At 47.8% G+C, this 26,774-nt stretch overlaps 1 protein-coding gene and 1 pseudogene across 2 annotated transcripts in view; one reads left to right on the forward strand and one right to left on the reverse strand.

The window, feature by feature from the left end:
- The window catches only part of LOC309807669 (interferon regulatory factor 6-like), a 1,069,421-nt gene that overhangs the window by 203,952 nt on the left and 838,695 nt on the right, over positions 1-26,774 (forward strand). The window lies entirely within an intron of this gene.
- Positions 1-26,774, reverse strand: part of LOC309808881 (forkhead-associated domain-containing protein 1-like) — a 101,508-nt pseudogene that overhangs the window by 7,490 nt on the left and 67,244 nt on the right. The window contains exons 8-18 of the transcript in view: positions 26,511-26,600; positions 25,379-25,483; positions 21,530-21,637; positions 18,698-18,781; positions 17,513-17,665; positions 16,465-16,660; positions 7,116-7,213; positions 5,089-5,208; positions 2,077-2,172; positions 1,433-1,653; positions 730-895 (exon numbers count right to left, since the gene is read on the reverse strand). The product of the transcript in view is annotated as a forkhead-associated domain-containing protein 1-like (transcript). The remainder of the gene's footprint in view (positions 1-729; positions 896-1,432; positions 1,654-2,076; positions 2,173-5,088; positions 5,209-7,115; positions 7,214-16,464; positions 16,661-17,512; positions 17,666-18,697; positions 18,782-21,529; positions 21,638-25,378; positions 25,484-26,510; positions 26,601-26,774) is intronic.

Genomic DNA, 26,774 nt, shown 5'->3' on the forward strand with positions numbered 1-26,774 from the left:
TCACTTTGCTGTACACCTGAAACTAACACAACTCTGTAAATCAACTATACTCCAATATAAAATAAAAATTAAATTAAAAAAAAAGAAAGTTAAAAAAAATAGAGGCAAGCTAGACTGAGTCTCAGAGAGGTTAAGCTAACACATATATATGGAATCTAAAAAAAAAAAAAAAAAAGAAGGTTCTGATGAACCTAGGGGCAGCCCGGAATAAAGACACAGATGTAGAGAATGGACTTGAGGAAATGGGGAGGGGGAAGGGTAAGCTGTGATGAAGTGAGAGAGTGGCATGGACATATATACACTACCAAATGTAAAATAGATAGCTAGTGGGAAGCATAGCACAGGGAGATCAGCTCATTGCTTTGCGACCACCTAGAGGGGTGGGATAAGGAGGGTGGGAGGGAGACGCAAGAGGGAGGGATCTGAGGATATACATATGCATATAGCTGATTCACTTTGTTACACAGCAGAAATGAACACAACACTGTAAAGCAATTATACTCCAATAAAGATGTTAAAAAAAAAAAAGCTGCCTGAAGTCACACAGTAAATGGCAGAACAAGAGTCTAAACCTAAGTCTGCCTAATGCTAAAGCTATTCTGCCACCTTCCTTTGCAATGAGCGAATGCATTCTGTGCTGCCTGGATCCCACTGGGACCTCAGTTGGCTGTTTCTAAAGGGAGCTGAGGGGCAGCCTCAGAGGCTCTGCTCCGAGCAGGGACCTCTCACCTTCTGCTGCCTGATCGCCCTGGTGACCCTCTTCTCCTGGTGCAGCCGCTCTTCCATGTGCGCCAGGGCCTCCTTCAGCAGCGCCTTTTCTTCGGCCTCTTTGCAGATGTCGTCCTTCAGCTTTGCCACCTGTGACTGGTACATCTGAACCGACACTTTGCTCTGCCTGAGCACACAGGAGAGACAAAGTCTCTTTTCTCCTCAGCTTTCTCACTCACCACCAATGCTCCCGACCTGGGAGATCCTCAGAACACTTCCATATATGCCTGGCTTCGCGGTTTCCTTACAAGTTGGGGGAAGGCTGAAGATGTGGGGACTAGAGGGCAGAATAAATAGCCCATTGGCTGTGGACGTGCAGCATGAAGGGGGCAACGGTTATGCTACCAGCCCCTCCCAATTTCCCAGAGAGGGTGGGGGAACGGATACCACTGAAAATACGATGGAATTACGAAAAGCACACACATGGTGAAACATCAGACACATTTATAAAAGGTGCACCTTATTCCTTAACAGTAGGGTACTTTAACTGCTGCTTTCTTGCCCAGAGACTTGGGTCCATCAGGCCCTGAGTCACCATCCCGCCTGCCCCCCTCCACACCCAGGCCTCTGTCTTCTTGTTCTGGTCCCTACGGGTCTGCAGCTGCACCGAGGTTTAGCCTGGAGAATGGAGGCCTGGGCCTTTTGCCGGAGACATGGGCCATATTTGAGCTGTTCAATGTCCTTCTCGTATCATCTCAAAAGCTCTTCTTTTCTCTGCAGCTGGTTCTTGAGTAGGGTGATCTTATCAAACACCAGGTACAGGTCTCTTTGTCGAAGCTGGTAGACTCTCTCCCTCTCTTTTGGGGAGAGGTGTTTCATGGACACGTGACCTGACATACCTTTGATGTTCATCAAAGTCCCGAGGGTTTTGCTCATGTCCATGTACTATGAGAAAGCATTTCGCAGGTAAGAGGCCTGGCCCAAGACCACTGGTGGCCCCTTTGAGGAGGCAAACGTCTAATTCTGTTTCATTCATTTTCTGCAGTTGCAGAGAAGAAACACATGCTTTGCAAATGAGTGCATTTGGGGTTTCTAGTACGACTTTCATTTTCCCCCGCATCCATTTACACTATGCCTTTTTGAGAATTGGGGGGAAGTGGGGAGGGGGAATGACAACAGACATAAACATTCATTCTTACTACCCAGTCTTGCAAGGAATTGGGCTCTGCAATTTCCAGCCCATGCTGGGATAGGAGATGGGTCTCGTGGACCTACTGTAACAACTAAAATGTATGTGGAGTTGATGTTTAAACTACCTGCAGGGCACGCAGGTTTGGACAGGAGGGGACTGATGCTGGGTATACCTACCAGCTTTTCACTAAGATCTAAAGCGTCAGCCACATCCGTTTTCCTTAACTTCTCAGAGACCATGATGGACCCTGGGCTGGAAAGGCCATTTTGAGGCTGAAATAAAAAAAAAGAAGAAAAACTCTCTTGGCATTCCATTATGATTTTCTACATCCAGAAGAATAACCCAAAGAATAATGGAAGAACTGGAAAGATACTAAAGAATAATTTGAGAGAGTTAATTTTTTAACATCTTTATTGGAGTATAATTGCTTTACAATGGTGTGTTAGTTTCTGCTGTATCAAAAAGTGAATCACCTATACGTATCCATATATCCCCATATCCCCTGCCTCTTGCGTCTCCCTCCCACCCTCCCTATCCCACCCCTCTAGGTAGACACACAGCACCGACCTGCTCTCCCTGTGTGATGCAGCTGCTTCCCACGAGCTATCTATTTTACCTTTGGTAGCGTGTGTGTGTATATATGTCCACGCCAAGAGAGTTGGTTTTAAATCCAGTCTGACTCTGTGAACTGCTTTCTATATGACTGTGTTCCTACCCCTTCAGAGCACGACTGCCTTTGAAATGATGCATCACTTGTGCCGTTCTTTGGCCACCGTCTCGTCTGTCTTCCCTTTAGGCCAGTGGTTCTCAACCGGGGGTGACTCTGTCCACCCTACCCCCTCCAGGACATTTAGCAATGCCTGGGCACATTTGTGGTTGTCATAATTGCTGCTGGCGTCTAGTGGGTAGAGGACAAGGATGCTGCTAGACACCCCACGATGCATAGGGCAGTCTCCCAAACAAAGAGTTACCTGGCTCAAAAAATCAGTACCGCTGATGTTGAGAAGACAAGCTCCAGAAAAATGGGGACCATGCGGCTTTTGCTCACTATCTCCCTCCTTGTGCCCAGCATGGCACCTGGCACCGAGTGGTGCATAGTGGGCATGTTTGTGGAATGAACGAATGAAGGTTAAGTGGAAAATAGCCTCCCTCCTTTTTATTAAAGGAATCTCATTTCTGTGCAGCAGAAACCATACCCTCACAAAATTTGGCCCAACCTTCTCCTAGCTCTGGAACCTGGTGGGTGGGCATCACTTCAGACCCTTTCCAGAGACAATGCAGATAGTGTTTGCAGCTGCATCTCCCTAAGACCCCAACCAGCCAGCTGGCTGCTGGAAGCCCAAATGACTGCATGGAATGGCCACCAGTCTGAATAGGTTACCCGATCTGAACGACTACAAATAACCCTAATAAGCCTCCTTAAAAAATAAATTGGCTTTTAATGCTTGCCATGAGCATCTCTTAGCCCTAGCATTTGTTGGCACTACCCTGAAAACCTCTGAGATTAAAAACAAAACAACTAAAAAACTATAATGGCCCCCAAAGTGACTGTGATAGATAAGAGTGGACATATTTGTCTATGTATCTATGGAGATGAGAATAAAAGAGGGTATCTGAAGATGACAATAAACCGGGCAGATCTGCTGCAAAAAGAACCTGAGATGCTGCTCAGTGTCTTCAGCTACCCTGAGCTGCTTCCTCTGTACCTCTCCAGACGCCCCCTCTTTTCCTGAGGGGAGGGTCACTAAGGAAGAGCCTGGGCTACAGGATCCAAGCACACAGTCCCCACCCGGTCTCTGCAGGCTAGCAGACACACCACCAGGGACACACCCCTGGTGTGTCTTCAATCATTATTCTGTGACCTTGGGTGAGGTACTTGACCTCCTGAAGCCTTACTTTTTCTTATCTGTTAAATGGGGACAATAATAGTAACTATGACACAAGGCTGCTACGATCGTTCAATGACATAAGGCATGGAGCCGGCTGAGCTCAACGCCTGGCACACAGTAAGCAGTTCACAGATGTCAGCTATTCTTCCTCCTGCTCTTTCATTTAATTACTGCCAACCTTGGAGGATTGAGAGTTAGGAGGTTTCCTGCTCTGTGGTGTCAGTGGTGGGATGAGGGCTTGTTGCCAAGGAGAAGGTCTTGGAAGCAGGACCATCAGGACGTGAGATCCAGCTGAGCTCCCCACCTGGAGACGGTCCCTCTACTCCCAACCTCAGAGAAGGAAGGTTCGATTTTATCAGGAAGACCAACACGTTTCTGAAGACTCACATCTCTAGACGTGTGAGCAAATGTCTAGAAAAATTGTAGGAGAAAATGCTGGTACAGAGAGGATGGCTTTATTATGTTTTCCAAAAGCTGGTTTAGACCAGCTGCCGCAGCAAGCCACGCTGACCTGAGCTGTCCATTGTCATGTGTCAGTCAAACACCCGATCAAACATCCATTTAGGATACAGGGCACCTTCAACCTAACAATCAAATTACTTCTGAAAATCCTGGAAAACACAAACTATGCTCCCTAAGAAAGGAAGGTTGTCTTGGATAATACTCTTTAAATACTGTTTGACAATAATAACTATCATCTATTAAAGTGCTCGCTATGAGCTAGGCACTGGGATAAGCACTTTACATAATGATCTCCTTTAATTTTTCCATCATCATTTTACAGCTGGGAAATTGAAGTCCCAGAAAGGTTAGGAGGCTGCCCAAGGTCACAGAGCTTGCAGAGCTGGGATTAGGACACAGGTCTCTGATTCTAGAACTTGTGTCTTCTTAATCATCATGGCTCCCTTCTGCTGCCCTTTATGTGTTCATGTTTTTCAGTTTATAGCAAAAAGCAAATGTTAGGCAAGCTCATGACATACTGTTGTACATTAGCTTGTTGGATATTTTCTGCAGAATATAACATGTGATGTGAAAAGGAGGGCCCAGAGATTGACCTGGCCAGCATCAGTGCAATGCTATATCATGCTGTACATGATGGCAAGCCGCCTTTCTATTCAAACATTGGATCGGTGGTACGGCCAGGCACCGATCAGTCCATACAGGTGCCAGCCCATCAGGGAGGACCTGGCCTCGAACCAATGATGTATACAGTGGTGCCAGGGCACACGGCTCGTGTCTGTCCTCATGCCCACCCTCCCCACGTGTCAGTCAATGCAGAGACAAAGTTTCTTTGGTTACCGTTCCGATCTCTACTCTTGAAAAAGGTGGCAAGTCAGGTTTTACATCCAATATTTTCTGAACATTTTTTTCCATCCCGAGGGTCTTTAAGTCTAGAAATGATCCATCCATGTGGTCCTTGTGATCTATAAAAGAAATAATTTACACTCAAAAGAAAGGCTCAGGAAGAAGTTACTGCATGTAAAAGTCACAGCTGCTATTTACTGGACACTTACCACAGGCCAGTACTAATTAGTTCACCATCCTCCCTTGGCAGGTGAGGTATCGAGGCCCAGAGAGGTGAAATGACTTGTCCAAGGCCACACAGCTCATATGAGGCTGCAGCCTCCCAGGGCGGGGGCACTGAGGGGGAACCTTCGGCCACGGGTGTGAGGATGGACTTGAACCCAGGCTTCTGTGTCCTAGCCCAGGGCTCCACCCAGCAGCAAGCTTGGCTTCTTGAAAGCCCTATTCCCTCTAAACACGGTATTTATCCTGGGAAGTTCCCCAAGGTTGGTCCTTGCACAGCATCCGTCTATGAAAAAGTCCCAGGGGAGGCGCCATCATTCACCTGGTGTGATCACTGCTTGGCTGAGGCCCCACTGGGCGTGGGCACGCATGGGTATGCAGAGTTGGAGGGGATGGCATGTCAGAATGGAAGAGGTGGTTGGGTGAATGATGCCTCCCCCCCAAAGATGTCTGGGTCCTAATCCTTAGAGCCTATGAACATTACCTGACAGGGCAGAAGGACCTTTGCAGATGTGATGAAGGTAAGGATCTTGAGATGCGGGCTTATCCTGGATTAGCTGGGGGGACCCAATATAGGTGCATGGGTTCTTACAAGAAGCAGACACAGGGAGTCTGACTACAGACAGACAGAGACGGTGATGTGACAGAAGCAGAGAGTTGAAGGTGCTCCTCTGCCGTGAGCCAAGGAAAGCGGGGAATTTTTATTTCCTCGCCTTTTCCAGTCTAGAGACTAGAAAAGGCAAGGAAACGGATTCTTTCCTAGAGCCTCCAGAAGGAACCAGCCCTTGCCTTTACCTTAGCGAAACTGATTTTGGACCTTTGGCCTCCAGAACTGTAAAAGAATAAATATGAGTTGTGTTAAGCCCCTAAGTTTGTGGTAATTTGTTAGAACAGCCATAGGAAACTAATATGGGGGGTGAAGGCAGGAGGTAGGATGAGAGGTGGGGAAATGCAGTGCATGTTCTGGAAGAGCTTAATTGGGTTAGAGCAGATGATGGGGGAGGGGAGGAGTAGAGGGAAGAGTCGGGATGGAAAGATGAGCTCAGTTTGTGGCCAGCCTAGAACAGTAGCCTAAAGAGTATAAACTTGATTTAAACATCACTGAAATGTCACGAGTGTGACCTGTGTGCCCGGCCCTCTGCCAAGCAATCAACGCATCACCCCACTGTATTGTCCCGCCATCGCCTCCTTTTACACATGAGGCAGTCGGGCTCTGAGACCTGTGGCTGCTGGACGCCACACAGCTGGCAAATGGCTGAGCCAGGGCTTGGGATTACAGTGGTGTGACTCCAGGGTCTGAGTCACTGCTATTTCAGCTTCTGATGGAGCAGTGAGTTGGCTTAATGAAGGGTGATTTTTTTTTTTCAGAAAAATAACCGGGATGTATCAGAGACGAAGGAGCCAGCAGCATTTCTCAGCTGCAGCATCTCGACGTGTTGGGCGGGACAGTCCTCGTCGTGGGAGCCGTCCTGGGCACCGTAGGACGTTTAGCAGCATCCCTGGCCTCCACCTACTGGCTGCCAGGAGCATCACCCACCCAAGCTGTAATTATGAAAGATGAGAGGGTTTCAAGAAAGCAAACCGAGAGGGTTGGGTAGGCCAGAGAGAACATGGCGGGGGGAGGAAGCTGGGGCTTCAGTGCAGGGGGGGCCACGTCAGTTGCCAAAGAGGCAAAGACAATGTGGGAAGTTGGTGGTGAGCACACAGGGTGTAATGCACTTCAAGGTCTTAGTGGGACAGGAGTACAAGCAGTAGAAAAGGAGCTAAAGAAGCAGTGGTCCCAGTGAAGATGCACCAGCTTGAAGTGCATGTTTGATGACGAAGGAGAAAGATGGAGTGGGAGGCTGTAGACGCTGAAGAAGGAGGTCGTGATTCAGGAGCTTGTGCACAAGGTGGTCTGGGAGGGAGAGAGAAGGGGAGACTCAGGGAGGGAAGAGCTGCATTTGGAAAGAGAACGTAGTGAGGGAAGATGGAGGGAAAGGAGGAAAGGTGGGTGCGGAGAGAGACAGGAGGGGAGCTAAATAGGCTCGTGCCTGGGCCCTTGACCTCTGACAATGCCACTTGCTGAGAATTTCCAGCTTGGAAGAGTGAGAATAATAATATTATAATAATAGCTATTCAGTATTAACCACTTGCCGTGTGCCAGGCACCATGCCAGAAGTTTACCACGTGATATTTTCTGATCATTACAAACAGCCTAGCAAGGAAATGTGTTTGCATTTATAGGTGAGACACAGACGCCCAGCAAGGTTAAGCTATGGAGCTGGTAAGCAGTAGGATCAGAATTCAGACCTAGGTCTCTCATTCTCTTTTCAGAGAGACTAGAGGCTGGAGAGTGAAGCGCTGGGCTGGCTTATGTGAAGGGTGCGTGAGGAGAGGGGCACTGGGTGGATCCCGAGATGGCAGAGATGGGTGATGCAGACTTGGGCTGTTGGAAAGAGGGATTTTCTTCTCTGGGAGAAGCAGCAATTCTTGATTATAGTTCTGGTTACAAAATTTACACATGCCTGTTACACAAATCCAAACAGGGCAGAAACCCATAAAGTGGAAAGTGTCCCCCCGCTGTATCCTCAGTGGCCGGCACACAGTAGGGCTGCAATAAATAGTTGTTGAACGACTGAGGGAAAGTCAAGGCTCACGCAGTCTTATCATGCTGGGATAATACTCTCAACACTTTTATGTCTTTTCCTCCAGATTTCTCCTGTAGTTGGATATTGGCATTTGAAAAAAAAAAAAAAAGAAAAAAAAGGGGAGAACACTGTGCATATTGTATTACAACTTTCTTTTTTTTCACATAAAAATACTGTGTATCTTGGATATCTGAGAAAGAGCGATTTTCTATGTATGCAGGGAATCCTTTTATTTGCAACAAAGTCTTGCAGAAATAGACACAATCAACTGAGCTTGCAAAGATCAATGTAAAAAGTCCTTTCTTTCCCTTATCAAAAGAAGCTGAGAAACCAGGCAGGAGGAGAGGGGAGCTGAGTTTTAAGGTCCTCCTTAGATGTTTCCTGTCTTCCAGTGGGACCACACAGTAATCCTTCACCAATTAGATTTTTTTTTTTTAGGTCGCAGCTTTTTTATTTTTTAATTGAGATATAGTCAATGTAAAATATTGTATGTTTCAGGTGTACAACATAGTGATTCACAATTTTTAAAGGTTATATTCCATTTATAGTTATTATAAAATATTGGCTATGGGCTTCCCTGGTGGCGCAGTGGTTGAGAGTCTGCCTGCTAATGCAGGGGACACGGGTTCGGGCCCTGGTCTGGGAGGATCCCAAATGCCGCGGAGCGACTAGGCCTGTGAGCCACAACTACTGAGCCTGCGCGTCTGGAGCCTGTGTTCCGCAACGAGAGAGGCCGCGATAGTGAGAGGCCAGCGCACCACAATGAGGAGTGGCCCCCGCTTGCCACAACTAGAGAAAGCCCTCGCACAGAAACGAAGACCCAAGACAGCCAAAAAAATAAATAAATGAACAAATGTGGGGTTTAAAAAAAAAAGAAAAAAAAATTAGGAAAAAGTGAAATTAAAAAAAATATATTGGCCATATTCCCTGTGCTGTAAAATATATCATTGTAGCTTATTTATTTTATACATAGTAGTTTGTACCTCTTTTTTTAAAAATTGGAGTATAGCTGCTTTACGATGTTGTGTTAGTTTCAACTGTACAGCAACGTGAATCAGCTCTATGTATTCATATAGCCCCTCTTTTTTGAATTTCCTTCCCATTCTGGTCACAGAAGGATGGAACGCTTCATGAATTTCCGTGTCATCCTTGCACAGGGGCCATGTTAATCTTCTCTGTATTGTTCCGATTTTAGTATATGTGCTGCTGAAGTGAGCACGGTAGTTTGTTCCTCTTATTTCCCTACCTCTAACTTGTCCCTCCCCCTTTCCCGCTCCCCACTGGTAACCACTAGTTTGTTTTCTATATCTGTGAGTCTATTTCTTTTTTTCTTATATTCACTAGTTTTATTTTTTAGATTCCACATAAAAGTCATATCATACAGTATTTGTCTTTCTCTGTCTGACTTATTTCACTAAGCATAGTACCCTCCAAGTCCATCCATGTTGCTGCAAATGGCAAAATTGCATTCTTTTTTATGGCTGTGTAGTATTCCACTGCATATATAGATATAGATATAGATATAGATATAGATATAGATATATCACATCTATTTTTGGGGGGTGGCCACACCATGCAGCTTGTGGGATCTTAGTTCCCCAACCAGGGACTGAACCTGGGCCGTAGCAGTGAAAGCGTCAACTCCTATCCACTGGACCGCCAGGGAATTCCCTACTGCATCTTCTTTATCCACTCATCTGTGGATGGGCACTTAGGTTGCTTTCATGTCTTGGCTATCGTAAATAATGCTGCTATGAACATTGGGGTGCATGTATCTTTTTGAATTAGTGTTTTCCATTTTAGGGGAATAAATACCCAGGAGTGGAATTGCTGGATCATGTGGTAGTTCTATTTTTAGTGTTTTGAGAAACCTTCAAACTGTTTTCCGTAGTGGCCACACCAATTTACATTTCCACCAACAGTGTACAAGGGTTCCCTTTTCTCCATATCCTCACAAATAACAGTTGTTATTTGTGTTCTTTTTGGTGACGGCCATTGTGACAGGTGTTAGGTGATATCTTAACCAATCAGATCTTTAGTAGTGACCCCAATCTCCTGGGCTGCTCATGACATGATACAACAATAGTTACTCAACCTGGATTTCCCTGAGGGATTTATTCCAGGATTTTACAGACCTAGCTTGTTACGTGCGTTTTATCCCTTAGGACAATATTTTAAAAGGCAGGTAGTATGGTGGTTCAGAGCAGGGGCTTTGAGGTCAGAGGGACCTGGATGGAGTCCCAGCTTTACCACTCGGCAGCTAGGAAATGCAGCCCATTGTCAAGAGCCGAGGAAGAAGGCCTGGGAAGAGAACTGAGTGCTCACGGCTAAGAAAATCTGACTAGCTGTCAAATAGAGATGCGGCAGGGGTCACAGGTAAAGGCACCTCGGCGTGAGTAAATCACGCTGCCCTGCCTGTGTGCATACCCATCTGCTTGCCATCCACATTTAGTTCACATTCAATCAACAAGTATTCAAGGCTGATGCGGATGGCAGCTACTGTTTCCTAAGGCTTATGTGTGACCCCATGATTTGGGTACCACGTCGTTTAATTCTCACAACTACCTGGTGAGATCTTAACCCCATTTTATAACCAAGTAAACAGAGGCACACAGAAGTCGAGACCTGCTCACACAGTGAGTAAGCGCACACTTGAGAGTCACACCTTAGCAGCTGGTCTCCAAAGCCTGAACTCAGACTTATTCGCTCTAATGCAAATGGGGCTTTGCTGGGGCGCGGCCCGCGGTGCGCATCAGACACCCTTCACTCCAGGGAATGAAACTCTCAGGTTTGTCTCTGTTCAAGTTAACGACAGAACCTGTCCTCTAGGAACTGGGCATGCACCTGGTACCCCTCTGGATCTTCGGAGGGCGTGTGGGGTCACAGAAAAAGCACAAGTGCCAGGATCACAACGACCTCAGTTTGAGTCCTGACCCTACCATGTACCAGCTGTGTGACTTTGAGCAAGTTCCTTAATGTTATTGATACTCAGTTTCCTTACTTGCAAAATAAAGACGACAATAGTACCTGGCTCATTGGGCTGTTGGAAGATGAAAGTACTCAGTACATGTAAAACAACTAACACAGTGACAAGTACCGAGGAGGAATTAAACAAACCATGGTTCCTACCCTCCTCTTAGGAACTGTGAACACACAAGGCTCTTAGGACTGCTTGCGTATGGTGATGAGTGACTCGGGGATCCCCTGCTGGCCTCAGTAATGGGAAGTACCTTGAATCACTTATCATGGTGGACTAACACATAAAGAGTTTTTGAGCCAGCTTCTTTTTTTTTTTTTTACGGTATGTGGGCCTCTCACTGTTGTGGCCTCTCCCTTTGCGGGGCACAGGCTCCGGACACACAGGTTCAGCGGCCATGGCTCACGGGCTCAGCCGCTCCACGGCATGTGGGATCTTCCCGGACCGGGGCACGAACCCGTGTCCCCTGCATCGGCAGGCGGACTGTCAACCACTGCGCCACCAGGGAAGCCCCTGATGGCTTAATTTCGCAACCCATGTTTCTTTACGGGAATGTAAGACTAGATTTAGAGACAGAGGCTTCAGTGACTCCTAAAGCCTGGGGAGGGGACAGTGCACACATTGCTTGGCCCCGCTATTACTAGGATAGAGATCATGGTCTTTCCTTGTTTTAGTTCTGATTTTGAAGAACAGCTAGAACTGTGGGCCACATCTCTCTTGGTTTCACGCACACTCAGACTCTGCCGTGATTACAACGACAGTAATACAGGGGTTGGGGAGGGGCTGGGTTGCCGGGAGCAATGCAGCGCCCCTGTTCTCTATGCTATCGGTGAGGGGCAGGCACTTACAGAAAAGTTCATCTGGATTTTGCCTTTTTTTTTTTTAATACTTTTTTTCTTAAACCCCACATTTGTTTATTTATTTATTTTTTTGGCTGTCTTGGGTCTTCGTTTCTGTGAGAGGGCTTCATCTAGTTGCAGCAAGCAGGGGCCACTCTTCATCGCGGTGCGCAGGCCTCTCACTATCGCGGCCTCTCGTTGCGGAGCACAGGCTGCAGACGCGCAGGCTCAGTAGTTGTGGCTCACGGGTCTAGCTGCTCCGCGGCATGTGGGATCCTCCCAGACCAGGGCTCGAACCCGTGTCCCCTGCATTAGCAGGCAGACTCCCAACCACTGTGCCACCAGGGAAGCCTTGCCTTTCTTTTTAAACACATTTAAAAGAAATTCACACCACCTTCTGGATTACCTTAGACATATCCTGGCTGGGGTTGCTTAATCACCAGAGTTGAAAATCACTCCTCTATTCTCATTCATTATTGTAAGAATGTCAAATTTGCGCAGCCTCTCTGGAGAGCGCTTTGGCAAGTAGTATCAAGGATAAATGTTGGAGTTTCCCAGGTGTGGCCCTGGGCTCTCCTTTCTCATTCAATACTTTCTTCCTAGTGATACCATTCACACGTATGGCTTTAATCACCATCCATCCATCCACCCGTCCATCCATCCCATCTGACTAAGCACCCGCTATGTGGCACATGTTCTTCTGGGTTCCAGGGCCACATCACTGATACGGTTGGATATCCAGGGTGACAGCTGCGTCCTTGGCACCTCACTTTGGATGTCTACAGGCACCTCACACTCATCTTCCCTCTCAAACCTGGTCCTCCTGTGGCATTCTTTACTCTGGATTTTAGTGAAGGAACCACATCTGTACTTTTAACACAAGCCAGAAACCTGGAGACCTGTAGCCCCCTTTCTCTCCATCACTTCCCTTCTAGCCATATCTAACTCCATCACTGAGGCCTGTTGATTCATCTCTTAAATGCCCCTGGAATCTTCTCTCTTGCTCCGTCCCCTCCATTGCCACAGTGAGGGCCACCATCGTGTCTTGTGACAGCCTCCTAACTGCTCTCCCGGGGTTCTGTGCTGGCCACCTTCCTGTACATTTTCCACTCGTGGCCAAGATGACTGTCTCCAAATGCAAGCCTGTTCCATCAGTTCCTTACTTAAAACCTTTCGTGGGCTTCTCTCTGCTCTCAGGTTAAAGCAGAGCTTCTTACCAGTGCTCTGCAAGCCCCCGGCCACACCATGATACAGCCCCTGTGGACCTCCTTCACCAGTCCCTGCCCTCCGCCTCCATTTCTTTTAGTCCCGTGAGTTTTCCATGCTTCCTGCGATCCCACCACGCTGCTCCCTCCACCCAGAATGCCCTCCCCTCCCCTCTTTGGCAAATAACTCCTATGCACCCTGCAGGTGCCCTGCCGTCCCTGACCAGGTCAGAGCCCTGCACTTCTCCTTCAAAGCAACTGTCATGATTAAAGTTTTACATGTGAGTGATTTTTCAGTTAATGCCCCACCCCTATTCCTCCCTGAGACCCTAAGATCTACAAGCGCAGGGAGAGTGCCTGTTAGTTCCCCAATATTTTATTATGAAAGATTTCAAATGTACAGTGAAGAGGGAGGAATTTTACAGCCAACATCCATATACCCCATAACCTGAATTCTACCTGTTTCTGACCCCATTATATTTCCAACCTGCACTGTGCCTGGTATCTAGGAGGCCTGCGATAAATCTTTGTTGAATGAAAGTGGTTCATATCCTTCCACATCTAGGATGATAAAGATAAGATGAACAGGTATGTGTGAATAATATTTATGTCAGCCTCATCTATTAAGTGTGAAAAACTGGAAGCAACTTAAATGCCCATTATAGAGGACTGGCTAAATAAATTACGGTACACCCTTCAGAATGGGGTTCCTTGCCATCAGTGACAGCGATGATGTAGATCTGTGTGTATTGACATGGAAGGGTGCTCCAGATGTACTGTTAGGAATGAAACTAAAGGAAATTGGGTATAATATGACATTATTCTTTTGTAAAGTTAAAAAATCAATACACGTGGATAGGTAGTGCCTATTTTATGCCAGGTACTATTTTAAGTACTTTACATGTATCAATGCATTTTAATCCTCACAAAAATCCTAAGGGGTGAGTATTCCCTATTATCCCCATTTTACAGGTAAAGAAACAGGCACAGAGAGGGGAAGTAACTTGCCTAGAATCACACAGCTCTTTCCATGGGAAAATGCCCTGGAAGTTCCACACAAAATATGATCGTAGTGACGATACCAAACGCTAGCGAGGATGTGAAGCAACAGGAACTCTCATTCATTGTTGGCGGGAACGCAAAACAGCCACTTTGGAAAAGAGTTTTGTGGTTTTCTTAAAAACTAAACGTACTCTACGGACTTCCCTGGTGGCCTAGTGGTTAAGAATCCGCCTGCCAATGCAAGGGACACAGGTTCAAGCCCTGGTCTGGGAAGATCCCACATGCCACGGAGCAACTAAGCCTGTGTGCCACAACTACTGAGCCTGTGCTCTAGAGCCCGTGAGCCACAACTACTGAGCCCGCGTGCCACAACTACTGAAGCCTGCGCACCTAGAGCCCATGCAACGCAACAAGAGAAGCCACTGCAATGAGAAGCCCGTGCACCACAAGGAAGAGTAGCCCCCGCTTGCGGCAACTAGAGAAAGCCCGTGCGCAGCAATGAAGACCCAATGCAGCCAAAAATAAATAAAATAAAATAAATTAATTAAAAAAAAAACTTAAATGTACTCTAACCACACGATTCAGCAACCGCGCCCTTGGTATTTACTCAAAGAAGTTGAAAACATGTCCACACAAAACCCTGCATGTGGACGTTTATGGCAGCTTTATTCATAACTGCCAAAACTTGGAAGCCACCAGGATGTCCTTCAGTAGGTGAATGGATAATGGAATATTATTGGGCACTTAAAAAGAAAAAAAGAGCTATCAAGCCATGAAAAGAGTTGGAGGAAACGAAAATGCATATTACTAAATAAAAAAAACTAATCTGAAAAGTTGTATGATTCCAACTACATGATATCCTGGAAAAGGCAAAAACTATGGCGACGGTAAAAAGATCTGTGGTTGCCAGGGGCTGCGGGGGGGCTGGGAGGGAGCACAGAGGATTTTCAGGGCAGTGAAACTATTCTTTTTTTTGGGGGGGATAGGTTCTTTTATTTGGAATAAAAATGTCCAGTTTTGAAAAGAAAAGACGTTATCTTAAAAACTTAAGTCCTCAAACCACAGGTTTCCCCATGACGAGTTGAATTCCTGAACACTGCAGAGGGATTACTGGAGATGTTGATTACTTAAGGCACTAATAGGAAGGCACTGAAGAACAGCAGGGCCAGGCTTCAATCAGACAAACATGCGCTGCCATGGAGGAATTGCATAGGCTGGCTCTGAAGTTGGCTTCTCCTTTGCTTCTTTTTATTTTGTTAAACTTGTAGCTTTACTTTCCTCAGTTTCTAGAATATCAGTTTCTAGATATTTGGGTTTATGGGTTATCATCATTTTGCTTTATTACCACGTCCCTGATCTGTAACTTCACCCACCCCACTTCCCCTCTATGGACTCCACAGGTGGCTTTTAATGAATTCTGCGTACTTTCTGTTACTGTGTAGTTACAGAGTGACCTGAGAAGTGAAACTCATAAATCGAGTTGACCTAATACCAGGGCTTTGTGCACAGAATCCACCAATCTGCTCAAAGATGGCCTGATCTGAACCACATCCCCCGCCGTGCTCCCTGGCTTCTGCTTAGGGCAGTAGATTTGGGATCAAAAGCACCTTCAGGACTGGACCATCTTCCCGGTGGAGCACTGTGATTTACAGGGCCTCTGGGTCCTCCCCGGGGTGGGCCTCATTATTGGTGGACCTGCTGGTCTCAGGACTTAATGAAGCTCAGGTTGTTGATGTCTCATCGCAGAAAGAATTCAGTGAGAGACAAAGTGGTAGGTAAGACGTGGACTTATTTAGAGAGAAACACACTCCACAGACAGAGCGTGGGCCATCTCAGAAGGCGAGAAAGGCCAGGGCAGGGAAACGATTCTGTATGATATTATAATGGTGGATACATGTCATCACACATTTGTCCAAGTCCAAACCCATAGGATGTACAACACCAAGAGTGACCCCTACACAGCACTGTAAATCAACTACACTCCAATAAAATTAAAATGAAAAAGAGTGAACCCTAATATAAACCATGGACTTTGGGTGATTAGGACGTGTCAATGTAGGTTCATCAGTCCTGACAACTGTACCTCTCTGGTGCTGATGCTGATAAATGGGGGAGGCTGTGTATGAGTGGGGACAGGGGGTACCTGGGAAATCTCTGTATCATCCTCTCAATTTTGCCATGAACATAAAACTGCTCTAAAAAACGTCTCTACTCTATATATGTATATATATGGTTACTTCTGAGAGAGAAGATTTAGCATAATTTCGATTTTTCCTTTTGCCACTGTCACGTCTCATTTTTCTCCAGTAATCACGTCTCACTTGTGTACTTTTTTCCAGGAACACTGCTTCTCAAGTGGTGAAGCAAAGTGAAGTCTGGAGAAGGGAACACTTGGCCACATACCTAAGAAGCCTCCCTCAATAGATGTCCCATCGTGATCAGATTCAACGCAATATTTCAGTCATGTAACTATGTGAGAAAAGAGTTTCAATCACCTTTGTCGGAGCTGGAGAACTGGATCCCCACCTCGTGGAGGAGATGCTCCGTTTCCTCCAGCCAGGACAGTGACAGGCGCAAGATGTCCAGTGCCACCTTCTGGAGCCCTGAGACAGGTGGGCTCACCTGCAGGTGCTGTAGGAGGTCGACTTCCTTCTTCAGCTCATTGCTAGAGCAAGACATTGTCATGCACGCCTGGAAAGAGATGAGGTCGTGAGGAGCCCGGGCACCATCGCCAGAAATACCACCTGACGGTTGTGACCCACACAGAGCAGTGTTCTTGACGGGCCCGTGAAGCAGGCAGAGCCGTATGTTGGCCGCCCTGTGACGGCCCAGTTTTACTTCCCTTTTTCGGGGGGCGGAAGGAAGGAGGCAGCTTTTATTTCACGTGCACTCTAACTGGGACTCTGGATGGACAAATAGACCCTTTGTTTAGGTATAGGCAATTCCAAAGCCAAATTGCCAAGGACGATTTGGCTGAAAGGAGAAGCAAATTTGGTTACAGAATTCCTGCTGAGATCAACACACAAGCTGGTCATAAAGTGCGGTTTCCTGATTTGAAAGAGTGCTGACAAGCCAACATTTGCCCAGACTCCCCAAATAGTAGCTGCATATTTCCAGAGAAAGCAGAAGCAGCTGCCCGATGTGATAAGCTGGATCCCTGCGTGGGGGCCATGAAGTGGGGGCTCTGCCAGACCCTCTGGTCCAATAAGGGTAAGAGCAGCCTTCCACTGCTGGGACAGAAAAGAAAACTGCAAATAAAGAGCAGAAGGTTTCGTTGGTTTCTCTGGAAATAACACGGGGCTGTTTTTTTTCCCCCGGGGTCTGGGGCCTCCCAAAGGCAGTACTTGGAGTGTGTCGGGCAGCTTCTCCTTGGCCACACCAAGTTCACCTGGGAGGCATTTCTGGAGGTCCTTTGTTTTCTGATCTCAAACAGATTTCTCCAACAAGAGAAAAGGTGGACTAAAAGCAGAGCTGGACAATTTCCTGAACAAGGAGCACAAAAATGAGACACAGGGGACATTTGAGGAATGGAGAAGGGGGCACCTGGCAACTGTCTAAGGATGTCTTCAGCTTCTTGATGTTCTGGGTGATTTCCTCCTCTTTGCAGCTGCTGAGCTGGGTCTCCTTCTGCAGGGTCCGCTTTTGCTGCCAAACGTTGCTATTGTCCTCTGTGACCCTGCTGCTCTTTTCTGGTAACTGGTGAGAAAAAGAAAAAAAAAAGATTTAAAATGCAGGGTGGGGCTTCCCTGGTGGCGCGGTGGTTGGGAGTCTGCCTGCCGATGCAGGGGATGCGGGTTCAAGCCCTGGTCGGGGAAGATCCCACATGCCGCGGAGCAACTGGGCCTGTGAGCCACAACTACCGAGCCTGCGCGTCTGGAGCCTGTGCTCCGCAACAAGAGAGGCCGCGATAGTGAGAGGCCCGCGCACCGCGATGAAGGGTGGCCCCTGCTCGCCGCAACTGGAGAAAGCCCTCGCACAGAAACGAAGACCCAACCCAGCAAAAATTAATTAATTAATTAATTAAAATGCAGGGTGGCTCTGGGGGGAGGGGACCTGGAGGGCTTCAGCTTAAGCTCAGAGGAGGGAGGTCCTGGCGTGTTTTGGGGATGGCTCTGGAGGGTGGATATTGGCTCTGTCACCGGGGCATGTTTCACAGGATCAGAGATGGTTTTTTAAGAGCCAAAGGCCTGTCATGTGGCCACGAGTGTGTTCTAGATTCTTCTGCATTCTGGGAGGGATTCATCACGCTGAGCCTGATGCTGTGGGCTCCTAAAAAGGAGGTCGTCCGAGAGAAGCCCGTGGTGTGATCTTGTGACCCGCGCGCTGACACCCAGGATTGGAGAGGATAAACGGAAGGATAATAAGGCATCGTTACAGCCAGAGGCCCACCCTCACTGCCATCCGCCACTTCAGGAGGAACGAGCGAGCGAGGACGCACCGTCCATGCTGAGGCCGCTCCTTTCCTCGCGGGGCTAACGGAGGTTCACCGTGCGGGTCTGCCAACCAGACACAGTCCTGGGTGGTTTAATTTGATTTTCACAGAAACACTGCAAGGGAGTTTAACTGGCTTTTACTTGAAAAGCCAGGAAATCCCAGAAAATCAAAACAAATCTTTATGGTGTAGCAACAGTGTGAAAATTATGTGCCACCAACAAAAAACAGGAACATATGCTCCCAGTGTCTGGAGCCCCGGGTCCCTGAAGGAGAAAGTGGGGAAGAGAGACGAGCCTGCTGATTGGAGACGGGTTTGTCCTGGAACGGTTTCACGCGTCCGCAGGTGGCCTTGAGGACCTGACCTCTGAAAAGCTCCAGCTGCAGCACAAAGAAAGGGAAGGGGATGAGGTGAGGGGCGCAGCTGCAGCGGCAAGGCTGGGGGAGGCGCCTCCGTCGCTGGGTCTGGGAGAAATCGGTGAGAAGGCTCTGCACGCCTTCAGTGGTCATTATGGGTAATTAACACCTTCACCTCTCACCGGAAGGGGCAGTGCCCACACAAGAGAGGGGGACAGCAGGTTTTAATGACTTTTCAGGTGTGCCCGCCTAACCTAGCCGACGCACACGGTCAGCACACACACGTCTCGGGCTCTCGGAAGAGCCACTTGCTGCCAATTATCCAGTGGGAAGTCCAGGGCCGGGAGCGCTCTTCCGTAATTGCTACGTTGGCACCAGGCTGTGAGATAAACATTGAGGCTGTCAGCCCGGCTAACTCGTGTCATCAGCAAGGGCGCCTGGGGAGAGAAGGAGGAGCTGCCTGCTGCCGTTTTGTGCCTTAGACCTTGTGTCCTGAAGACGACGTCTCCTGTATTCCTCTCCAGGTCCCCGGAGCCTGGTGCAGTGCCTGGCACACAGCAGGCACTCAATAAACGTTCATCGAATGCTTAGAACAGAAACACCTGTCAAGTCAGATGTTCAAAGTCCTCTCCTTCAGTTCAGCCAGTTTTTACTGAGTGCCTCCCTGATGCTGGTGTCTTCATATTACGGATGATGAAACAACGCAGTTAAATTAAATCAGGGCTTCTAGAATGACGAGTTCAAGATGCCCCAGGCTCATGAGACTTGAACGGCAAAGAAGCCCAAGTTTCTCTGGAAATTTACCAACGTGATGGCCCTTGGCCTGGGTTTTTGGCTCACTGGCAAAATGTGGTCATGAAAGGCTCTAAAACAGAGCACTGAAAGACCACAAGGGCCACGGAATCAATGAGAACGTCAACAGGTCCTAAGACACAGGAGTCTGCTGCACACCAGGGAGCTCTGGGAAGCCAAGTAGAGGAATTGTGACTCTTCTAAGGACACCTCTGCAGTCATCCTGCCAGAAGCCAGCCGGGTGATTGGAGGGACTCTGGGTCGTCTGCTGGTTTCATGGCCAAGGGAGGGTCCTAGCTCGCCCGAGGAAGAGGTTATGTAGAGAGGGCCCTGTGGGCAATGGCCCGCATTATCACCAGAGGCGCCCTACAGGACTGCTTGGTGGGGGGTGGGGGTGGGGAGGGACAGGTCCTGCTGGACGATGGGCTGAGTCCTGTGGTCACTGGCCTGGGGAAGGGCAGGACCTCAGGCCAGGAGCGGGCTGTGGAGACAAGGGGGTGAAGCAGGAAGGCCCAGGCAGCGCAGAGAAGCCTCGTTCGTCCTTTCTCTCTCGAGTCTAGACCTGGAGGAATCTCAGTGTCTCTGAGGGTCTTCCTGGATGACCCCTGGCCAGAGCCATGACCAGGCGCTCGGCAAGTGGCGCAGATCATGCCCTCAAGGCGGGTGTGCGCCGTGGGTGCAGAGTGCCAGCAAGGTGAGGGGTAGCCCAGGTGCACGGAGGGAGGCCCAGGCTGGCGGGCTCTCTGCCTTGCTAAGGGGTCGGCAACCTGCAGGAGAAAGGACACCAGGGATGATGGTGTGGAAGTTGGTTGAAGAGGCTTTCAAACCTGCCTGAGGGTCAGCATCGTCATTTAACTTGTGGGTGCCTCTGAAGTTTAGCGCGTGGGACAAATTCCGGTCACACTGATGGTTCAGGCTTGGATGCTACCAAACGCAAGGGCTTTGGGAACTGGGCTGGGTGGGACGGAGGGCTCCTTTGAGGATTGTGGTTCTTAACCTTTTTTGGTGGTTTACAGATCCTTCTGAGCATCCAATGAGTGATGAGGTGGACTCACTCTCCCAGAAAAAGAAAAGCACAAACACATACACGCAAAACGTTCTTGGTCCCCCTGGAGCCGTGGCTGCCAGGAGAGGATGCCTTGTGGAGGGGGTCCAAGATGGGCTGCCCTCGGTGGGCTGTGTTCTGGAGGGCCAGTGCCCCGTCTTGGGTTCTCGTTTGCTCTCCCTTAGCCTTTGGTGAAGGCTCGTTTGCATGTTCTGGCCCTCATGTCTGTGCCACGTGTCAGAGGAAGGGCCACTGGGCCATCTTGGGTCAGAGGCCTGGGAAATGGCCCTCTCCCCACCCTGCCCACCTCCAACTGGCATAAGCTGTGGTATTCTGGGTTTTACTTTATTAAGAAAAGTGGCAGGACTTCCCTGGCGCTCCAGTGGTTAAGATTCCATGCAGCCACTGCAGGGGGCACGGGTTCCATCCCTGGTCGGGGAACTAAAATCCTGCAAGCCACGCAGTTCGGCCAAACAAAACAAACAAACAAACAAACCAACAAACAGAAATGTAGCATTTCCCTGGGGACACTGACTGTAGCATCTGTTTGGGGGCCCAGAGGAAGAAAGATCGCTCTAAATGTCAGGACAAAAAATGTGAAGGAGAAAGTGCTAGAAACACCACCGGAGTCAAGAGCTCAAACCCTTCCCAAGAGGGAACCGCACAGCTGGTTCACTGGGGTGGGCCTTGAGCTGGGACTGGCTGCTTGGTTAGGGTCTCAGGCAACAGCAAACACTGGAGTGGGCAGCTTCCCAGAAGGAAAAGCCTCTTTAGTGAAATCCACGGGGACGCGGAAGCCGCACAAAGCCCTGCCCCTGAGATAAGCGGGTGAACTAAGCCAGGCCGTCTTCCTCCTCATTCATCCCTGCCGGCCGCTTGGGTGCGGGATTCCCTGGAGAGCACGGGCCCGTGAAGGGGCTCTGCAGCACGCCTACCTGACCTACTGCCCTTTCCAAATTGGCTTTAATGAGGTTTTCTCTGTTCCTCATTTCTTTCAGCTGAAGCAATTTCCTTCTGGAATCCTCCCGAAGCTTCTCTTCAACCTGAAAGGATGATGAAAGCGTGGGCTTGCTGCTAATGTGATCATCATGCCCTCTGGGGAAACTCTTCTGGGGGGGCTAATGGCAGTGGGGGAGCCCCTGAGGGGTAGGGACAGCTGCAGCCCAGCAGCAGGGGTCACAGGCATGCACAGGGTGGAGGCAAACTCACAGGGAGTTGCCCCCTACGGGAAAGGGCCGAGCTCTGCACCCGGGGCTCAACTATGTTCTACCGCACACTCCCATCCCAGCTCGGTCCCTAACAAGCCGTAAGACACTCGGAAAGTTATTTCACTGCTCCGTGACTCAGTGTCCTCATCTGTCAAATGGGGATGATGATACTAGTATCACTGCATAGAGTTATTGTGGGGATTCAATGTGTGGAATAGTGCTTAAGGGCTCTGTGAGAGTGTTAAGTACTGTTGTAACCTATGAAAGGTGGACGGGACTGTCCGCCGTACAGTCTCGTTCTAATAACTCGTGATGGGTACTTGGAAATGTTATGATTGGGTTTATTATCATAACTGTTTGTCGTCACCACTTTGAGCACACTCACTGGTGGTAACCTCTCTGGAGGCTTGCCAAAGCAATGTCTATTAAGAACTGCAGCCTGCCAAGGAAGGCATTTAAAGTGGAGAAGCTTGCCTACTTTTCCCCCCTTGCTTGGGTAACAGTCAACGCACGGTAAGCTTGGGCGTGCTCCACGCTACCCTTGGCTGGCCAGTGTAGGCCTCACAGCTGCTCAATTCTTGGATGCACCTGCTGAGCCCTGGGCCCTGGCACTAACAGGAAATGAGGCAAACTCTCATAAATAAATGGAAAGTTTTTGTGCTGAAACAAATTCACAGGCTGTGTTTTTACGGATCTGAAGAGGGGGATCACAGGGATGTAATAAAAGACCCAGAAAAGCCCTTAAGAGCTTTCTTCTGAGTAGTGTGGTCCAGTGGAAGAGCCTCTACCCAGCTCCGTTACCTTGGAAAAGTCATCTAAGCTCTCTGGGCCTTAGTTTTCTCCCAGGTCTAAACATGCTCTGACTTCTATGTCAGCAGCCTTTTTCATGTGCTGCAAAAGCCAAGTCCAGCCTTGGACTCTGCCCTTATCTGTGTTCTGCATGAACAGCCCCCGTTCCCGTCCCCAAGCCTCAGAGTCACCTTCAGCGGCTGCCCTGCTCCCTCCCTCACACTCGCTGGTCTCACGCCTGTCCTCCAGTCCCTCTAACATGCAAGCTGGACTGTGACAACTGGCCTCCTCGCCTCGAGTTTAGTTTCTTCCAGTGCAATCTTAACGGTACTCTGAGAGTTACCCAGCTGTAAGGCAGCTCTGTCCAACAGAAATTTCTGCAGCGGTACAGGTACTCTGAGCGAGGTTGTGTTGTCTAATACGGCAGCCACCAGCCACATCTGGGGATCGAGCACTCGAAATGGGGCTAGTGTGACGGAGGAACTGAACTAAACATTTTAGTTAATTTTCATTAATTTCAGTGTAAACAGTAGCATGTGGCTGTTTGCTATGCCAGCGTCACTGAAGTCAGACGAACCTGGAGTCAGACAAAACCGACTGTGCCATTGGGCTAGTTACTTTACTAGTAACTAGTAGCCTTGACTTTCTCATCTGTAAAATGGAGAGGATGAATTCTAGATCACAGCGCTGTTGTGAAGATGAAGAGATGAAATGTTCAAGGGAACGCCTAGTACGTGAGAAATTGTAACTATCATTTTCACCCTGATTACTGTCCACGAATGTCATTGCATCAGTCACTTGTTCAGAAGCCTTAGGAGCTCCCCACTGCCTGTGTGGTACAGAGCCCAAGCGCCTGAACTAAGGCAAAACACCAAGCTAGGGATTCAAGAAGCCCCTACGAACTCTGAACGAGGTAAATAAAACTGAATCCACCCCTAGATAAACCATAATAAAACTGCTGGAAATCAAGGGAAAAGACAATCTTAAAAGCAACTGGAGAAAAAGACAGATTATGCAAAGGTACAACAGTTAGGCTTACAGATGACTTCTAAATAGAAATAATAGGAGCCACAAGACAATAGTGACATATCTAATGCTGTATCTAATGTGCTGAAAGAAAAGAATTGCCATTGTAGAATTCAATACGCAGTCAAATGTGTTTTAAGAATGGAGGTTAAATATACATCTCCAGACAGACACACAGGCACATTTGAGAATTTGTCATCAGCAGAGCCACAATGAGGGAAAACATTAAAGGGTATTCTTCAGACACAAGAAAAATGAACCCAGGTGGGTGATCAGAGATGCAGAAAAGACAAGCAACAGTAAGGGTAATGTGTGGATATAATACTGACTATAGCAAAACACTAATCATGTCTTGTGGGGTATTAACTATCAAGAGGAGTTTAGAAAATGACAGCAATGGCTTATAAATCTGGAGGGGGTAAGTGAAGTTAAGGTGTTTGAAACTCATTGCACTGTCAAGGAGAAGGGCATAATTATCAACTACTATTGCCTCTTGGTAAGTTAAGAATGCAGGGCTTCCCTGGTGGTGCAGTGGTGGAGAGTCCGCCTGCCGATGCAGGGGACATGGGTTCGTGTCCCGGTCCAGGAGGATCCCACATGCTGCAGAGCGGCTGGGCCTGTGAGCCATGACCGCTGAGCCTGTGCGTCCAGAGCCTGTGCTCCGCAACCGAAGAGGCCATAACAGTGAAAGGCCCATGTACCGCAAAAAAAAAAAAAAAAAAGAATGCACATTATAGTCTTCAGGATGACTACTAAGAGAATAGTAGAAGAGTGAAAAACTTAATTAATGTGTGATTTTGGTGAGTCAAGGATGAAAGCTATTGTCTTACTATTACTAAAAGAATAGTAAAAAAGTGAAATATTTCCAAGCTAATAGAGGGGGAAAGTGGAATAAGAGAAAACCATCCACTCAGAAGGAGGCAAGAAAGGAGAGAAAAAGGAACATACCACAGATGGTACATCTGGTATTGAGCAAGAAGATAGATTTAAACCCCAGTACATGAGTAATTACATAATATAAATGGACTAAAAGTCAAAATTGTCAAACTGGATTTTGTAAAAATGATACGCTATTTGGAAGGCATATGTCCAAACCTTAAGACAAAAATTGACAGAGAATGTATGAAAAAGATATGGCATGAAAACTCTAACAAACAGAAAGCCAGTGGTGAAGCTGAATGACAAAGGAGACGTTAAGGGAGAAACACTACTAGAGATGAAAAGGGACATTTCATGATGATCTAAAGTTTTGCTCTACAGGAAGTATTAGGATTCTAAATTTATATGCACCTAGTAACACAGCCTCAAAATATATAAAGCAAAAATCGTTCATATTAAAAGAAGAAACACACAAATGACAAACATGTTGAGATTTTTAAAAACATTCTCAATGATGGAACAAAAAGACAAAAAAAATCAATATGAGAATTTAAGTTGGATCAACATCATTGGCAAACTTGATTTAATGGATCAATTCTTTCTTAGATAATTTCACAATTAAGATTTGAAGGCAGTCTAGGGTAGTGGCTACACACAGGAGCTTTGGAGTCAGGCAGACCTGGATTCAAGTTCTGCCACAACTACTTTATGCAAGTGAACTTGGATAACTTCCTTCACCTCTGTGAGCCTCAGTTTTCCCGACTGTAAAGTGGGGTTAATACCAGTATAGACCGCATGGGGTCATTGTGAGGATGAACAGAGATGATGCAGGTGGAGTGCTTGCCCCAGAGTGGTTCCCAGGCCGACCTGTCCCTGCCATACCTTGCTCTTTTCCCACAGCGTCATAGAGATCAGGCTCTGCTCGGTACTGCTCCTTTTCAGCTCCACCCTGAGCTTCCTCATTTCTTTTTCCATGTCATGGATTTGCTGAAAGAGTTCCAACAACAGGGAAGTCAACTTCACAACTCATTTCATCCGGTTCATTAAGGCAGAAACCTAGTCTGGGATTCGCTTCATTCCTTCCCTTGGGGGACAATTCCACATCTTTGAGGCAAAGTGGACTTTCTTTCAACGGATGCAATGAAAGTGCTGGGTGAGGGAAAATTTGAGTTTCTTTTGAAGATCAGCATGGATCCTGGATTAAACAGTATAAGATACCTATCCACTCATTAGAGTCTCTTTCCTTGGGGCACATTTTTGAGTTCAATCTAAATAAGGGCTGTTTGGAAGACACAATGGGCACAGTTTGGAAGAAAAGAACAATGACATTTTTGTTTTTTCTCATTTGAGGCAGAGAAGTGTGCTCCTGACAGAGAGAAGAACACACGTCTCCTCCCCCCATCCTAGGCACCGTCCTTCCCAACGGATGGAAAATGTATGCCTGGTGATGTGCACGAGGGTTCGGGCCAGTACAGGGGGTGAACATTTACATTTAGTGGTCATCTTTTCATTGTATTAATTTTTATGTTCACCTTCCATACAAGGCCAGTGATACATTTGCTTTTTATTGTGTTTTTATGAATTGTTGTAAAATTGAATGTATTTAAGCAAAAATACTTCAAGAAGAGTTGTGTTAATAACAGTGTTCAGGGCCGTGATAAAACTTGTGACAGTGGATCATGAAAGTCTGGGCATCACAAGTCCAGGGGTAGGGACCACGGTGAATTTCTAGCAGCATACGGTGGCCACCTCTCGTCCCTTTCCCCAGGGGAATCCTGATGAGGGGCCTTGAGCCAACTGCCCAGAAAATCTGGGGAGCGTGTGTTTTCCATGGTCTTTTCACCCATCTCTTTGAGGCTAGCAAATCAAAGAATTAGGAGACTACATTAACAGACAGACACCCAGAAAGCCCCAGAGCTTGTGCTAGCTAATGGGCCAAGGAACCCTTCCAAAACACTCAAGGTCACAATCTAGGCTTTCAGTGGACACCTAGGGGTCAGGAGGTTCAACGCACGGTTTTGCAGAGTTTTAACTCTTTCTCTTGGGCTTCCCAGTTCTCCTTCTGGGCATCTTCCTTCTGTAACTCTTCTTTCAGCTCTGAGCACTGTGGAGAAAAAGGACAAGGCCACGGGGGCTTGGCTGGGGGTCCCAAGTACCTGTGTTCATGCCCAGGAGTGTTTCCTGCTGTATAACCCAATCACACCTCTGAATTCTGAGAGGTAAGACCATTTGTGTGATGGGAGCACGGGATCCTGCAGTCCTTCCCAGTTCACCCCTC

The sequence above is a fragment of the Mesoplodon mirus genome (genome assembly GCF_964341445.2).
Source record: "Mesoplodon mirus genome assembly, chromosome: 7".
In the NCBI taxonomy this organism is placed as follows: Eukaryota; Metazoa; Chordata; class Mammalia; order Artiodactyla; family Ziphiidae; genus Mesoplodon; species Mesoplodon mirus.